The sequence below is a fragment of the Adiantum capillus-veneris genome, chromosome 22 (assembly GCF_014529385.1).
Source record: "Adiantum capillus-veneris isolate H3 chromosome 22, ASM1452938v2, whole genome shotgun sequence".
Taxonomy (NCBI): Eukaryota; Viridiplantae; Streptophyta; class Polypodiopsida; order Polypodiales; family Pteridaceae; genus Adiantum; species Adiantum capillus-veneris.
Genome location: NC_140952.1, coordinates 132,849,997 through 132,867,272, shown reverse-complemented (window position 1 = coordinate 132,867,272; position 17,276 = coordinate 132,849,997). Strand labels below are relative to the sequence as shown.

Here is a 17,276-nt window from a genome sequence, read left to right as displayed (position 1 = left end):
AACCCATACCCTCTCATAGTAAGATGCCATGGTAGCTTTAAAGTGAATTCAAAAATTATTGGAAGCAGTCAATAGAGTAACTCCAACACTGTGATGTTAAGAGGTAAGGAAAAACGCGCAAGTCTTCCCTACAACCTCAACGTCTCGAGCTACAATCAATTCAACCAAACACTAGTATGCCAAAAATTAGGATTACTATAGTAAGTCAAGCAAGTGTAAGTCATGCACATGATGTGATCAAGAAAATTACGTTGAAACAATGTTAATCCTTCAAAAATGCAATGAACCACTTATACTGTTTTTGAAAAAAATTGGCATTAGTATACAACTAAAAAAAGTGAAACAGTTGTAGAATGCTATAGATGACATGTTAAGATGTTACCAAATCAGCAAACTCCTAATGATTAAATCCCATAGCAATCAGTGACTCACACAGTATCATCACTTGAATTACTTACACTCACTTAAGTATTCATGTTCTTGAAATTAAGAAAACATACATTCCAAGCCTAAGTGAGGGATATAGAAAGTCCCTCACCTTTATATAGAAATTGGGCTTGGTCTTGGCATGGCAACTAGTAGCTACCACTACTTACTTGCGTAGCCGGTTGTGTGTGTGCGTGTAAGAGTGTCAGGGAGATCCTTGGGAGATGGTAGTAGTTGTCCACAACATCCCCTCAGTGCAAAGCTTTGAGCCATCTTTTCTTAATGTAAACCTAGCAATCGGAGGTAGTGCCAATGACCATATCCTTTGGGGGAGAATCATACGGGTATGCAGAGGGGGAAAAAGACATTGCACACCGGCAATACGTAGTGGGTACAAATCTAGGTGCTCAGGCTATGTCCAAACCTTGGGAAGGAGGGCAGACATCTGTATGTAGCAAAGACGCAATGTCGGATCAAAAATTGAAGGGGGCGAGAGGGAGCTTGAGCATGGCACATAAGAGGGTATGGAGGGGAGGGACTCACTATTGGAGAGAGAGAAAACTAGCTATGAAAGAAAAAATCCAATATTTAACTAAGCATCTACTAACCCTATACAAGGGGGAAGGTCCCATTGGGGTTAATCAAGCCTAAGAATAGCTAGAGAAGATACAATGAGAGAAATCGGGGGGAGAGAGAGAGGGAGACAGAGAGAGAGAGAGAGAGAGCTTCAGTAGTGCGTAGTGCGCGCTACTTGCAATAAACAAACTCTCAAAACATAAACATAAACATATAAAGTGTCTTATCAAAATCAAATTGTTCAATGAAAACAACAAGAGCCATTGGACGGCCCAATTTGTTAGCGAGTTGAAAAATATAACTGCTCCTTGGTCTTTTCCCATCTTGAAGTTACAATGTCAAAATCAATTCACACAACTAAGAGTCTGTTTGGGTTTAATTATGCATCTAAACATAAATCCTTATTGAGAAAAATCCCACAAAGAAAGCTCTCCTAGGGCATCGCATGATGAGCCATCCATAATTAGCAAGGAGCTGCCACTGCTGATCCTATGAAGCTCCCCATTGTCTCTGCTATCGTGAAATTCCGTCACAATTGGCATCCCCGTGGACATCTCTCCCACATGCTGCATATGATCCTCACTTTGACAAAACATGTCAAACATAGAGCCAAAAGGATTCTCACTAGTTTCAGCTCTGGCCATGGCATTGTAATCCAGGAGTGTAGACAAGGAGTGCCCATGTGCAGCTGTTGCAGTGACTTGAGGACTAACATATGAATAATTAGGGGAATTGATCTCCCACTGCATGATTTGCTGTGATATATTGCCGCCAGCTTCGACTTGTTGCTTCGAATTCACTACATTGCCTTCACCAGCTTGAATGGAAAAGTTCTAACCCTCAATAATATGTCTGCTAATCTGCATTTCTGAGATTGAATAGTGTAGCTGCCATGGTCGCAGTTGCTTGTATGTCGCGAGGCGAGGATGAGATCGGGCATGGCAAAATATCGATCAGCTCCGGGAAATTGAGTACCGCCGCTTTACCCTTGAGACAGCGAGCCGCGACATCGTAGGCACGAGCTGCCATCTCCGCGGTCGGGTAAGAGCCTAGCCATATTCTGGTCTTCTTTTTGGGCTCTCGGACCTCCGAAACCCACTTTCCCCAGCTTCTCTTTCTGACTCCATGGTATGAACCAGGCGAACCACCGTTGACACCAAGGGGCTCATTGGAATCCATGGCTTGCAGCAGAGTGAATGAAAGATCCGGGCCAGAACATTAGTACGAGACGCTATCTTCGACTTTCATGGCTTGTACCTCGCTTTTGCTAAAAGTAGCTCTCTCCCCACTCTTCGCTGGTGCGACCCGGCTGTTAGACGTTGACACCCCCTCTCCTACTCCTACTAACAACCTCTTTTCTCTCTCATCACTCTCATGCATCATGTTTTTTGGTGGGCTCTTTTTTTTTGTGTTGAGGTGTCACCATTTAGGTCTACGTATAGCACGTTTTTATATGTGAATGTGTTGCTTCAGACTAGGATCTAGGATTCTAGCCTCCTTTTCTCTCTCATCACAATCATGCATTATGCTTTTTGGTGGGCTCTTTTTGGCGTGTGGAAGGCCATAGAGTTCATTGTGCAAGGTTGTTGCCACACTGAGGCCATTGGATTCTTTGGCCGGATGAGTGCCACGTGGCAAGGGTCTTTGTAAAACAACTTTGTGGTCCCTTCAATTGTTTCTTTACATCACCTTTTCATGAACATTATGCAAGTTTATTGTTTTTTTATAGTGATTGGATCTACCTTTCGTACAAACAATTATAAAATTCTCTTGTTTTTGACCAAGAAGGCCATAGAGAAGTGGTGGAGAAAACGTGCAAACCTCTCACTATCAAAAATTTCACCATCATATTAAATGTGATATAACTTTTGTTTGCGCTTAAGTGTTTTTTATCACCATTGGATTAGATACAATATGACATTTTCTTCATTTTAGTGTTTTGAAAAGGTCTCTCCATATCGGTGCCAGTGTTCGTGAAAAATCATTTTTCCAAACATAAAAAATTCCTTTCCTTGAATTTGCCAAGAGGAAATTTTAGAAAATTAGGCTACTTTTCAGGTTTTAACACTATTTTTCTCTATTATGGGACATAATTTCTCCTTTTTCCCATGCCATGTACTAGCACTTTTAAAATTGAAAACGGCACGATATTAAGCTGAGACACATTTTTCCCAAACATTGATCGGTGCTAATGTGAGACATTAAAATCATAAGATGCAAGAAGATGAACCTTTCGGATAACAATCACATAGTTTTCTATTTTTGTATGATGCTCTCTCTCTCTCTCTCTCTCTCTCTCTCTCTCTCTTAAGAATGTCTTATAAATGAAGTGCACTCATAAGTACAATTAATAATTTCTTATAAATGAACTGCACTCATAAGCACAAGTTATTATAAACAAGTTATTCCTCTCTCTCTCTCTCTCTCTCTCTCTCTCTTAAGAATGTCTTATAAATGAAGTGCACTCATAAGTACAATTAATAATTTCTTATAAATGAACTGCACTCATAAGCACAAGTTATTATAAACAAGTTATTCCAAAATCTTAATTGAACTCTCTCTCTCTCTCATACACACGCACAAAATTTATTACATCTAAATATATCACATTTATAAATCTTTCCTCCCTCCTTACCTTCAACAGGCCATTGTGAGTCCTCACCTTGTTTTTTTTGTGTTGAAGTGTCACCATTTAGGTCTACATATAGCACATTTTGATATGTGAATGTGTTGCTTCCGATAGCCACACAACTTAGAGCCGGGTTGCACCCATGCTAGTGGGGCGAGGGGGATGCATAGGGTCGCACCCAGTTTCAATGCAGAGAAGACAAGCGTAGAAAAGATGACCGCACATGCCTTGCACTCATTGGCTCCTGCAACCCTACGAAGAAGGAGGAAACATATCTACCGTAACCCCCCCCCCCCCCCCCCCCCCCCCCCCCCCCCCCTTTCAAAGAGTGGTAGTAGGGTTACTCGTAGCTTTTGGGTTTAAATTTCGTGCAAATATTTTTGGATTTTCTTAAAATGGAAACATATTCCCCCTACTTCCCCCACTCTCCTTGGGCGCGACCCAGCTCTTAGTCCTTCTCGTTTACCTCCTACAACCCATCCAAGGCCATGTTTCCACGTACAAAATGAAGCACAAAAGTGGGCCATTGAAGACTATCGATGGTTTTAAATTTCCAACAATTAAATTGGACTTGAGGCCACGTGTGAATGCTCGTTGATGGGTTTTCCCTCCCTCCTAGTCATTTTTTGCCATAGGTGGTCATGAATGGCAAAAGCAACTTCATATGTAGCTAGACCATGTGGCCACGAGTGCCCTTGATTGTGCGCATTTGTCGCTCCATGTGAATAAGCCCCAAGAAGTTAGGCCCCATGCCCACGATGACATAACATTGCAAAGGCACTTGTGTGCATTTTGATGTGAATGTGTAGCAGTCATTTTGTACTCTTACGAACTTCGATGCTGGAGAGTAGAAGAATCGTCTTTGTGTGATGGCATTGTAGCATCTTGTTAACAATGTACATTTGTTAATTTTACAAATTGCATAGCAGTGGATGCACATAATGTGGAAGATGCAAAAACAAAATTTGGAAATGCAACAAATATACCTATGTGTTAATGCATGCAAAATATGATTGAAAATTCAAGCATCAATATTTATAGGATTATAGGACCGTGATGAGCGTTGATTGAGGTATGAGGAACTCTCGCTCCCATAACTTGGCTACTTTGAGAAGGCCTTCTACTTACATAGGGAAGGTCTTTGCTAAGATGTCATGGACCCAAAAACTTATTATCAGCTTAGCCGGACTCTATGTAAGCCGAGGTAGTAAGAAGAGCTCACGGGGTCACTTACAAGAAATCACCAATCAAATTTGAAGAGACAGCAAAGGGTTGAAGAATTTCAATAGTGCCAATGATGTTGATAAAGCTAATGAGTTCAAGAGGGAGGGTGTTAGCCCTTCACTTGAGAAGAATCTCTAACCAAGGAAAAGGTAGATGTGATGCCTAACCAACAGGACGAGGGTAATGGCGGAGCAAGAGCATTAGCCTATTAGGTCAGGTAACACCCCCTTTTTCTTAAAAAATTTATAGATTTTTTTTCCAAAATACAATTAACTCCCCCTTTTCTAAACGTAATTTTGTTGATTTTCAACAATTTTGCCAAATAAAAAACCACTTATTTTGAGTTCACGTGCAATGCTCACATTTTTGTGGGGTGATCCCCACACTCACCCCCCACGCAGCCCCAGGGAGAAGTTAGAGTTCTCCAAAAATAAAAAAGAAGAAATTCCTTACATAAAAGTAGAAAACCCAATAGAGTCTTTTTTTTTGCAAGTCGACAACCTCATAACTAGTTCATAGACCATGCTTTTTACAAAGAAGCCTGTAAACCCAATACAAAGAGACAAGCCTGTATAGGGTTGCACCCAATTTCAACGCAGAGAAGACAAGTGTAGAGAAGATGACCGCACATGCCTTGCACTCATTGGCTTCTGCAACCCTACGATGAGTGCAAGAATCTAGGATCTAGGATTCTAGCCTTCTTTTCTCTCTCATTACGATCATGCATCATGCTTTTTGGTGGGGTCCTTTTTTGTGTGTTGAAGTGTCACCACCTAGGTCTACATACAACACATTTTTTTATGTGGATGTGTTGCTTCCGATAGCCACACAACTTAGATCCGGGTTGCGCTTGTGCCAATGCGAGGAAGGGGATGCACAGGGTCGCACACCCACTTTCAATGCAGAGAAGACAAGCTAGAGAAGATGATCGCACATGCCTTGCACTCATTGGCTCTGCAACCCTACAATGAAGGAGAAAACAAATCTTCTTTAACCTTCGCTTACCCCTACCCGCCCTTTGTCAAAGTGGTAGTAGGGTTACTTGCATCTTTCGGGTTTCGTGAAAATATTTTTGGATTTTCTTAAAATGAAAAACATCTTCCCCCACTCTCCTTGGGCGCGACGCAGCTCTTAGGCCTTCTCATTTGCCTCCTACAACCCCACCAAGGGCATGTTTCCACGTACAAAATGACTCACAAAAATGGGCCATTGAAGATCATTGATGGTTATAAATGTCCAACAGTTAAGTTGGATTTCAAGCCACGCGTGAACATCTTCATGCTTTTTTATATGGGTTTTTCCTCCCTGTAGTCATTTTTTTCCATTGGTGGTCATGAATGGAAAAATGAACTCTATATGTGGCTAGACCATGTGGCCACCAGTGCCCCCAAATGTGCGCATTTGTCGCTCCATGTGAATAAGCCCCAAGAAGTTAGGCCCCATGCCCACGATGGCATAACATTGAAAAGTCACTTGTGTGCATTTTGATGTGAATGTGTAGTGGTCATTTTGCACTCTTACGAACTTCGATGCAGGCGAGTAGAAGAATCGTCTTTGTGTGATGGCATTGTAGCATCTTGTTAACATGTACATTTGTTAATTTTACAAATTCCATACTAGTGGATGCACATAATGTGGAAGATGCAAAAACCAAAATTTGGAAATGCAACAAATATGCCTATGTCTTAATGCATGAAAAATATGATTCAAAATTCAAGCATCAACATTTGTAGGACCATGATGAGCATTGATTGAGGTATGAGGGACTCTGGCCCCATAACATGGATACTTTGAGAAGGCCTTCTCCATAGGGAAGGTCTTTGCTAACATGTCATGGACCCAAAAACTTCTTATCAGCTCAGCCGCACTCTATGCAAGTCAAGGTAGTAAGAAGAGCTCACGGGGGTCACTTACAAGAAATCACCAATCAAATTCAAAGAGACAGCAAAGTGTTGAAGAATTTCAATAGTGCCAATGATGTTGTAAAGCTAATGAGGTCAAGAGGGAGGGTGTTAGCCCTTTACTTGAGAAGAATCTCTAATCAAGGAAAAGGTAGATGTATTGTCTAACCAATGCATCTAGGGACGTGAGGGTAATGACGAGCAAGAGCATTAGCATATTAGGTCAGTAACACCCCCTTTTTCTTTAAAAAAATTTAGATTTTTTTCTAAAATACAATATAATCTCCACACACACTAATCCCAAACTAATTAGTGTGTACATTGGCCAATCAAATTGACCAATGCACACACTAATTACACACTAATTAGTGTGCGTATTGGCCAATCACATTGGTCAATGCACACACTAATCACACAGTAAATAGTGTGTGTTAACACACACTAATTAGTGTGTGCATTGGCCAATCCCATTGACCAATGCACACACTAATTAGTGTGTACATTGACCAATCACATTCGCCAATGCACATACTAATTAGTGTGCACATTGGCCAATCACATTGGTCAATGCACACACTAATCACACTGTAAATAGTGTGTGTTAACACACACTAATTAGTGTGTGCATTGGCCAATCCCATTGACCAATGCACACAGTAATTAGTGTGTACATTGACCAATCACATTGGCCAATGCACACACTAATTAGTGTGTGCATTGACGAATCACATTAGCCAATGCACACACTAATCACACACTAATTAGTGTGTGCATTGGCCAATCCCATTGACCGATGCACACACTAATTAGTGTGTCCATTGGCCAATCCCATTGACCAATGCACACACTAATCACACACTAATTAGTGTGTACATTGACCAATCACATTGGCCAATGCACACACTAATTAGTGTGTACATTGACCAATCACATTGGCCAATGCACACACTAATCACATTGGCCAATGCACACACTAATCACACACTAATTAGTGTGTGCATTGACCAATCACATTGGCCAATGCACACACTAATCACACACTAATTAGTGTGTACATTGACCAATCACATTGGCCAATGCACACACTAATCACATTGGCCAATGCACACACTAATCACACACTAATTAGTGTGTGCATTGACCAATCACATTGGCCAATGCACACACTAATCACACACTAATTAGTGTGTGCATGGCCAATCCCAAATTTAATATATTAGGTTTTGCAAGTAATAAATTTAACAAATTTGATAAATTTAACAAGTTTAGATTTTGCAAGTAACTAATAATTAACAAATTTAGGTTTTGGTGTGTCTTTACTTACACTAATTAGTGTGTGCATTAGAATAATGCACACACTAATTAGTGTGTACTGTAAAGAACACATGCACTAATTAGTGTGTGTAATTAGTGTGTAAAGAACACATGCACTAATTAGTGTGTGTAATTAGTGTGTAAAGAACACATGCACTAATTAGTGTGTGTGTGTGTGTATGCATGTGTGTGCATGCGTGTGTATGAGTGTATGCATGTGTGTGTATGCGTGTGAAAAAATCAAAAAACATAACAACAAAACTTACATGGAATTGAAGAGCTTGTTGGGAGAGGGTAGGAGAGGGTAGGTGAGTGGAAGAGTAGAGATGGTGGAGAGTAGAAGAGTAGAGATGGAGGAAGAGCTCAAGGTTGTGAGGTTCGTGCTCTCGGCTTCTGTGGAAAAGACGATGAAATTCTAATTTTAAGGTTTTGAACTTCGCAGAGCACGCGGGTGTCCCTATTTATAAAATTTTTTTAAAATTGAGTTTTCGCTCGTATTACCGCGAGCATTACCGCATGCATTTCCGCGTTGATTACCTCAATTATTACCGCGACGCAATTTCGGCCCATCACACAGATGGCCACGTTCTGACATTATTACTATTGATTTCCAAAATCTATTGGTACTATGTTTTTTTATAAAATGTATATAAAATGAAAGTATTCCTAGTACTTTGAAAATGACATTTTTACCTAAAAGTTTTGATTACCATGCATGTTAAATTTATTTATTTTTACTTTTTACTGATATTTTATTAACATTTTTTAGTAATTTGATTTTAATTAGTGTATGTAATTTATTAATGTAGGTTGCTTGGGATGATTTTGGCCCGTCCACTGAACTGGATAGATCACGGTGGTTGGCCGAGCGATTACCATGCCCATGCATGCGGTGCAAATGCGCCATTGCTCGACTTCGACGGATATGCTTGAGCCATGTAGAAGATTATGGACTATGGGACAATCCTCGCAAGCGATTACCATGCCCATGCGTGCGGTGCAAATGCGCCATTGCTCGACTTCGACGGATATGCTTGAGCCATGTAGAAGATTATGGACTATGGGATGATCCTCGCAAGCGTGCACGGATGGAAACAAATGATCCGCGAATTGTGCGGCTATTGACGTCACCCCTCATTGGCGTGTGGTTGGTGGAGGAGGGGAAAGGAGGGCGGAAGAGCGCATGCGCTAGGAATCCATTAGAGAGGGAGGAAGCACATCAAATCAACCAACTGCTGCTCCCTCTACGAGTGACCACATCCCATCTCCTTACGTGGATGCAGAAGATGACCATTGCATAGAATGGTTGAGGATCTCCTTGCACGAGAGGAGGAGCATGAACCACAGTGTGCATGCGAAGAAGCTTAAGAAAGAACGAGGAGTGAGCTACTCGATTCGGCACACACTGCACTATATGATAGATGCTCTTACTCCATTTTAAGGGCATCTCTCGAAGTCCTTAACCTTCAGGCGATGTTTGGATGGAGCAATGCTAGTGTCGACGCACTTTTGAGGTATGTATACAGATTGTGAAGGATGCTTGTGGAGTGCATAAATTATCTTCTAATGTACTTTCTTCTTGTGATAGGTTGCTAGGAAAGATGCTGCCAGCTGGCAATCACATGCCAGAGAATAGACGAAAAGCACGCGAAGTGGTGACTGCATTAGGGATGGATTATGATCGCATTCATGCTTGCGTGAACGATTGTGTGCTCTTTCATAATGAGCATGCCGATTGTGACACATGTCCATCGTACGGGGAGCCTAGGTTCAAAGAAGGAATGCAGAGCAACAAAATTCCACGTAAAGTTTTGATGCATTTTCCACTCATCCCTCGCATCCAACACATGTTTAGATCGAAGGGTACGAGCGAGATTTTGAGCTGGCATGCAAAAAATCGCTCCACAGATGGTATTATGAGCATGCCAGCTGACTCACCAGTGTGGAAGCACATATAGGACACATGGCCAGATTTCAGGGATGAGCCTCGTCACTTGAGGATTGGGTTAGCTAGTGATGGAGTGAATCCATTTGGGCACCGCTCTACTTCATGGAGCACTTGGCCGGTGGTGGTTGTAAACTATGATATTCCTCCTTGGGAGGCAACAAAAAAGGGAAACATTTTACTATCACTTCTCATTCCAGGAAAGCACAAGGTAAAAAACATGGATGTATATGTGCAGCCTCTTATTGATGAGCTTCAAGAACTATGGAAAGGCATAGATGTCATTGACATTTCACGGCCACCACGAGACCGCAAAGCCGTCATCAAAAATGTTGGGCAAGCTATATGGGATCACATAATTGGCAAGAAGGATTCATTGGGTGCTAGGGAAGATTTAAGAGCCATGAGACGTCTCTCCCCTTCAGCCACGCCCCGCATGGGGGAGCGGGGAAAGATGATTCTCCCAAAGGCATCGTGGATACTGTCAAAGGCATACCAAGAGCGGACAAAGCAAGCTATTGCATCCATCAAAACTCCAACGGGATATATGCGGTCACTCAAAGGTGCTTTCACAAAGACCAAAAAGGGTGGCTCCACTCAATTGTATGGATTGAAATCCCATGATTGGCATAAAATCCTTCAGGTAAGAGTAGAACAGTTTGTGGTGTCTATGTGTCCTTATATATAGGTTTACATTCACTAAGATGTTTTATTGTTTGTAGTTTGTACTTCCCATAACTATTAGTGGTTATGGGGACACTAAGGTGAAGGCTGCAATATTCAAAGTGGGTGAGATTGTGAGGTAATGGGTTTTTTTCAAGTACTATATCATGTTGTGCATGCATGAACAATGGAATTTTTTTTCATCTTCTATATTATTTGTGCCCTGTAGATTTATGAGCTCCAAGGAGACAGAAGTAGAAGCCATACCAGTAGCCCATCAGCTAGCAGTAGAGGCAGTGTGTGCTATTGAGGATGCATTCCCACGTACAATCCTTGTTAGCCAAATACACCTATTGCTTCACCTTGTTGAGGAGATTTCCATTTGTGGGGTGGTTCGAGTCTAGATGGATGTTCTTCTTGGAGAGATTCTTGAAGACTTTAAAGGATTTTGTTAGATTGAGGTCACAACCGGAGGTATGCAAAATCAATACAATATAGATAGCATTTATACGCTATGGAGTTACTAATAAAAAATATGTGGTTTTAACGTTTTCAGGCGAGCATGGCAGGTTGGGTGGTGCAAGAGGCATTTGTGTATGTCTCACAATATCTCATCACAGTGGATCCATCATTGCCTCGTCTATGGAGCGAAGAAGAGGATCCTAGGAATCACTCAACCATTCCCAGTGGAAAAGGATCACTCTTGGTCATGGATAGAGAGTTTCATGCCATAGTCAACAACTACTATTTACTCAATGCCACTATCATGACCAAATGGGTCAATATGTACTTGGAAGTCCGCGCAGCTAGAGAAAGGGATAGAGATGCATGGAAGAGGTCCCATGGAGGTAGCGTGCACCTCCTTTTCCTTAAGAGCTTGCAAAATATCCTGAATTGATTCAAGTAGAGTGGATCCATAATGCCATGACCAATGCCAAAGCACAAGGAGAACAAATAAGCCCTAAAGAATGGGAGTATGCGTGAGGATGCTTGCGCAAGGTGAGTGTGTGTATGTTATGTATGCAAGACCGCAAATCACTTAATGAAATGCGATGTAACCTCTTATACATTGTGATTGTAGGGTCTCATTTTCAACCCCATTTGGTCCGAAGGCCGACATTTTCACACCCGCAAGATAGATGAGCGTCAGACCACTAATGATTGTGGCGTGATGGGAAACTTTGACACAACAACAGATGAGGTTAGATATTGTGGTACTATAGAGAGAATAATCAAAGTGGATTTCAGATCTTTTCACAAATTCCTCTTTGAGTGCCGATGGTTTGCGGGTGAGGTCAAAAGACATGAAAATGGGCTCATTATGGTGGACTCCACCCAATTCCATCGGGGAAAAACTGACAACTTGGTGTATCCTAGTAGTTGCGAGCAGGTAATTTAGGCTATGTGCAATTAACTTAAATTAAAAATTTAATATATGTATATCAGCTTATTCTTTGCGTGTGACGTACAGGTCTTTTATGTGCCATGTATATATCAAAGAAGACTTTGGTATGTCATTCGAGTCACGCCGCGGGATAGATCTATCTTTGCAGAGACGGACATTGAGCTAGTAATTGATCCCATCATACCATCACCACAAGATGCAAAGGAAGATGTAGTAGAAGTTGAAGAAGGTCAGCCAAGCCTTGCAAATAGTCATCTTGAGGAGGAGGAAGAGGGAGAAAGCGATGATGATTCTACAGGAGGTGATGGAGAGGAGGAAGAATCTCTAAACTTGTTTATTGATTTGAATACTATGGGTCTAAATATGGATCCTAGTGCTTGTAGAGATCTTATACAATATGAGAATTAATAAAACTCTCCATTCTTTCACTTGCATTAGGAGATTTCGGAGGTCTTTTGGAGGGCCTTTTGGAAGAGAGAGGAAATTAAGCTCCTCCAATGAGAGAAGAGCCTACGTTACGTAGAAAAATAGATTGATATTAACAAAAATATAAAAGGTGTCCCTCTCCTCATTTAATAATCTAGTGGTCCTTGAAGACGAGCACTCTCTTTCATTTAATGCGAGCACCTTTTTCAGAAGGTAGATGCGGTGCATTTGATACGGGCTACGTCATCACTAGAACTCAAAAAGTCACAAAACTATCAAGTGGTGAAAGATTTTGAAACTTTTGATATTGTCAATGCGTCCGGAACGCACATATCTCCTAGAAATGAATGTCCAATTGCCTCGCTCAGACATCCAAAGAGGCAAAAAAATGTCAAAAAGCCCTAAAGGAACATTTTACTAACGGCGCGCGAGGGGCCATTCCAAAATTTTGTAATGCCTCCTCGCGCGCCGTTAGTAAAAAGGCCCTTTTTCCTCTTTTTAGGGAGCTTTTTGAGAGAAAAATGTCCAAAAACCTCTAAAAAGGGGCTTTCTGGAAAGATAAGTGTCAAAAATCACTAAAAGGAGCTTTGTACTAACGACGCGCAGAGGGGCATTTTAGAATTTTGGAATGCCTCATCGCGCGCCGTTAGTAAAAAGCCCCTTTTTCCTCTTTTTAGGAAGCTTTTTGAGAGGAAAATGTCCAAAAACCTCTAAAAAGGGGCTTTCTGGAAAGATAAGTGTCCAAAAATCACTAAAAGGAGCTTTGTACTAACGGCGCGCAGAGGGGCATTCTAGAATTTAGAAATGGCTCCTCACGCGCCTTAAGTAAAAAGCCCATTTTTTGGGGTTTTTTGACATTTTTTGCCTCTCCGGTTGTCGGAATGAGGCAAGTAGACATTCGTTTTTAGGGTATTTTGGCGTTCCGGACGCATTGGTGGTGTCAAAAGCCTCAAAATCTATCACTATTTGACAGTTTGTGACTTTTCAACTTTTAGTGATGACGTAAGCTGCATTGAATGCGCCGCACCTGCCTCCTGAAAAAGACGCTCGCATTAAATAAAAAAGTGACCGTTTTCAAGGACGATTGGGAATATAAATCTACTTTTTAGAGTGTCTGGTTGTCCTTTTGGACGTACTCACAAGGTGCAAGTGCAATTTATAAAAAGTTTCTAGAGAGAGAAATACAATTTCTTACAAGGCCCTCCAAATGACCTACGAAATTTTCTAATGGTGTAGTATATGATTAATTTGCAAATGTTTCGATATGTGCTTATGAATAGTATTTGTAATGGTTTTGTTGTGAGTTCAATGATTTATGTATAGAATTTTGAGAGTGAAAGAGAGATTAAGTGAAGTGAGCAAGCATTCTGGAGAGTGTAGGAGTTGTAGTGTGTAAATACATTTTGAGTTGTATTGGATTTAAATGGTAACCCGCGGGAGAGGGAGGGGGAAGGGGGTCTATGGCCTTAGCGATAATGCGCGCTGCAATAATCGCGGAAATACTTGCGGTAATACGGGCGGTAAAATGCCGCTTGAACAACAAAAGGGTTTCTCTCTCCTCATTTTGAATTCCTCTCTCTTGTTTTGCGGTAATGGCCCGTGGTGAACACCACGATCTCTCATAGTGCATGATCAATTCACAACGGGGAGCAAGCCCAAAGCTTTGCAAACTTGCTTCAAACTTCTCATGAGGAAATGACTTTCTGCAAGGTTGTCCTGTGTAGGCATATAAGCCAAGTTTATCTCTCCTGTTGAGATTTTCTTCCTGACATAGTGATAAGGCACCTCAATGTGCTTTGTGAGAGCATGAAAAATTTGGGTTTCCTCGTAACTATCAATGCGCTTTGACTGTCAGTGTAGATGATGTTGTCAGTATCTTTTTCAACACCCAAGTCAGCCATACGATGTTTGAGGCATAGACACTCAACCATAGCTGTGAAGAATTCTCTGTACTCATCTTTACAACTGAAATTTTCCATAGTAGGTTGCTTCTTGCTCAACCATGATTTACCAAGCATGAAACAAAAACCACTTTGGATACTCGTGTTTCATAATGACTAGCCCAATCTGAGTCCAAAAAAGCATGAAAATCTAGAGGCAATGATCCCCTTGGGATAAAGAACCCAAGACGTAAAGTGCCACTTAAGTAGAAATAGCTCCTTTTAACCTATTGGAAATGCTTAGACCCAGGGCTATGCATACATTTGCTAACCTGTGAGACTGCATACTGAATATCTGACCTCTATTGTATATATAAATAAGGCATCCAAAAATAGTCTCCTAATAAAGAGTGGCATCAGCAAGATCTCTAGCATCATGAGCATTCAATTTCAAACATGTTTATATTAGAGTAGCAATAGGTTTGCTTACTTCAAGTTCAAACTTAAGGTTTCTATGTATCTTGCTTGACACAAAGTAATCCCTCCATCAAACTATTGAAACTACATGCCAAGTAATGATGCAAAATCCCCAAGTCTTTCATCTTGAAAGTGGCATTCAATTTAGTCTTGAATTCAGCAATGTGTATCTCATCCGGACCAGTAATCATCAAATCATCTTCATACAAGACAACAATGAGAAATACATCAACCCCATGTTAAGTGCTCTCAATTTAGATTGTTTCAAAAGCCTTGTATAACCAAATGAGTGTCAAATCTCTCATACCAATCACGAGGAGATTGCTTCAACCCATACAAAGCTTTATTACATTTTCACACTTTATTTTCTTACTCTTTCTTGATAAAACTGCAAGGTTGGGTTGTACATACTTCCTCAAATATTTCACCATTCAAGAAAGGAATAAAAATCTTTGAGTGATGTACATTCCATTCAAAATGAGCTGCCAATGCACATAGAAAATGAACAATAGTCATATGAAAAGTGGGAGAAAAAGTATCTTCATATTAAATGCCTTTCTGTTGTACATAACCCTTTGCAACAAATCTAGCCTTGTAGCGATAAATCTCACCATCCGGCTTACATTTCAACTTGTCAACCCAGTTCGTACCAATGGATTTTTTTCCAGGAGGCAGATCACATAAATTCCATGTGTTTTTCTCTATCAATGCATTATATTTTGATTGCATGGTGGCCATCCAATTTTTTGAATTATGTGCTTCGTGAGAAGAAAGAGGTTCCTCTTCATCACACAAACTAGAAACAATCAAATCATAACAATCTAGATAGTGCATATGATGCATGTCAAGAACCTGAGAAAGTACGAGTAGATATAGGTGCAACCAATTTATTGTCATGCAAATTATGCAAAAACCATTTTGGCATACCCCTTCTCAGCACTTTCCACATCGAGTACATCATGTACATCTCTATCAGTAATAGGCTGATCTATAACATTTTTAGAAACCCTCATAGGCTATACATGTGTATAATTGAAACCTACATTCAAGTTTCCACCATCAAAAACGAGGTACCAAAGTGTCATAAATGTCATGTGCTCTTACATTACTTTCTCTGGTACATAACTGTTGGAATTAGGGTTGCACAGAAACGCACATAGCTTGGAGAAAACGAAGGAAGCTCAAGGCACACAATAGAGAGTGTATTACTCAGTGTGTAATGGAAAGATAGAGAGCCCTAGAGTGATGGGCGTGTATACAATGCTCGGGGGAAAAAACCTCCTAAAGAGGGAAAAAATGCCCCGGAGGTCCTAGTGTGTTCACACAGATCACTACCACATGTATATGGTAACAAATCCCCCCTGGAGTGATGCGGTGAACGAGAGCTGGCACATGAGTAAAGGAAAGTGCCATGCCCTGAGGACATGATCAGTCCACAAAGGGGAGTAAGCCCAAAGCTTTGCGGAAAGCTTCAAGCTTCTCAGGAGACAATGGCTTTGTGAAAAGATCTACAAGGTTGTCCTGTGTTGGCACATAAGCCAAGCTGATCTCTCCTGCTAAGAGCCTCTCCCTGACATAGTGGTAATTGCACCTCAATGTGCTTTGTGCAAGCATGCATGAAAAATTGGGTTCCTCGCAACTACCAATGCGCTCTGACTATGAGTGTAGATAGTGTTGGGAGTGTTTTGTCTAACACCCAAATCAGCCATAAGGCATCTGAGCCATACACACTCAACCATAGCTGTGAAGAATACCTTGTACTCAGCCTCACAACGCGTAGTGGCCACAGTAGGTTGCTTCTTGCTTAACCATGATATACATGAACTGCCAAGCATGAAACAAAAACCACTTGTGGACACTAGAGTGTCAAAACAACCAGCCCAATCTGAGTCCGAAAAAGCATGTAAGTCTGGCGGCAATGATCCCCCCTTGGGATAAAACAAGCCAAGATGTAAAGTGCCACTAAGGTAGCGGAAAATCCTCTTGACAGCTTGCCAATGCTTAGACCCTGGGCTATGCATAAATCTGTTGAACTGTGAGACTGCAAACTGAATATCCGGCCTCGTGTTTCATACATAAATGAGGAAGACAACAACATTTTGATAAAGAGTGACATCAGCAAGATCGCCAGCATCATGTAGACTCAACTTCAAACCTGTTTGCATGCGAGTGGCGATAGGTTTGCAATCCTCAAGTCCAAACTTACATAGTAATGTCTCTATGTAACTTTTTTGACACAAGGCAATACCACCATCACACTGCTTAAAGTGTATACCCAAGTAATGATGCAACAGCCCCAAATCTTTCATCTTGAAAGTAGCATTCAAATCAGCCTTAAATTCAGAAATATGTCTCTCATTTGGTCCAGTGATCAGCAAATCATCGACATAAAGAACCACAATGAGAAGTA

The 17,276-nt window shown here is 41.1% G+C and overlaps 1 pseudogene; it reads right to left on the bottom strand.

Moving 5' to 3' along the window:
- Window positions 1-1,403: 1,403 nt before the first annotated feature.
- On the bottom strand, window positions 1,404-2,079 carry LOC147430246 (uncharacterized; annotated as a pseudogene).
- Between the last annotated feature and the right edge of the window lie 15,197 nt (window positions 2,080-17,276).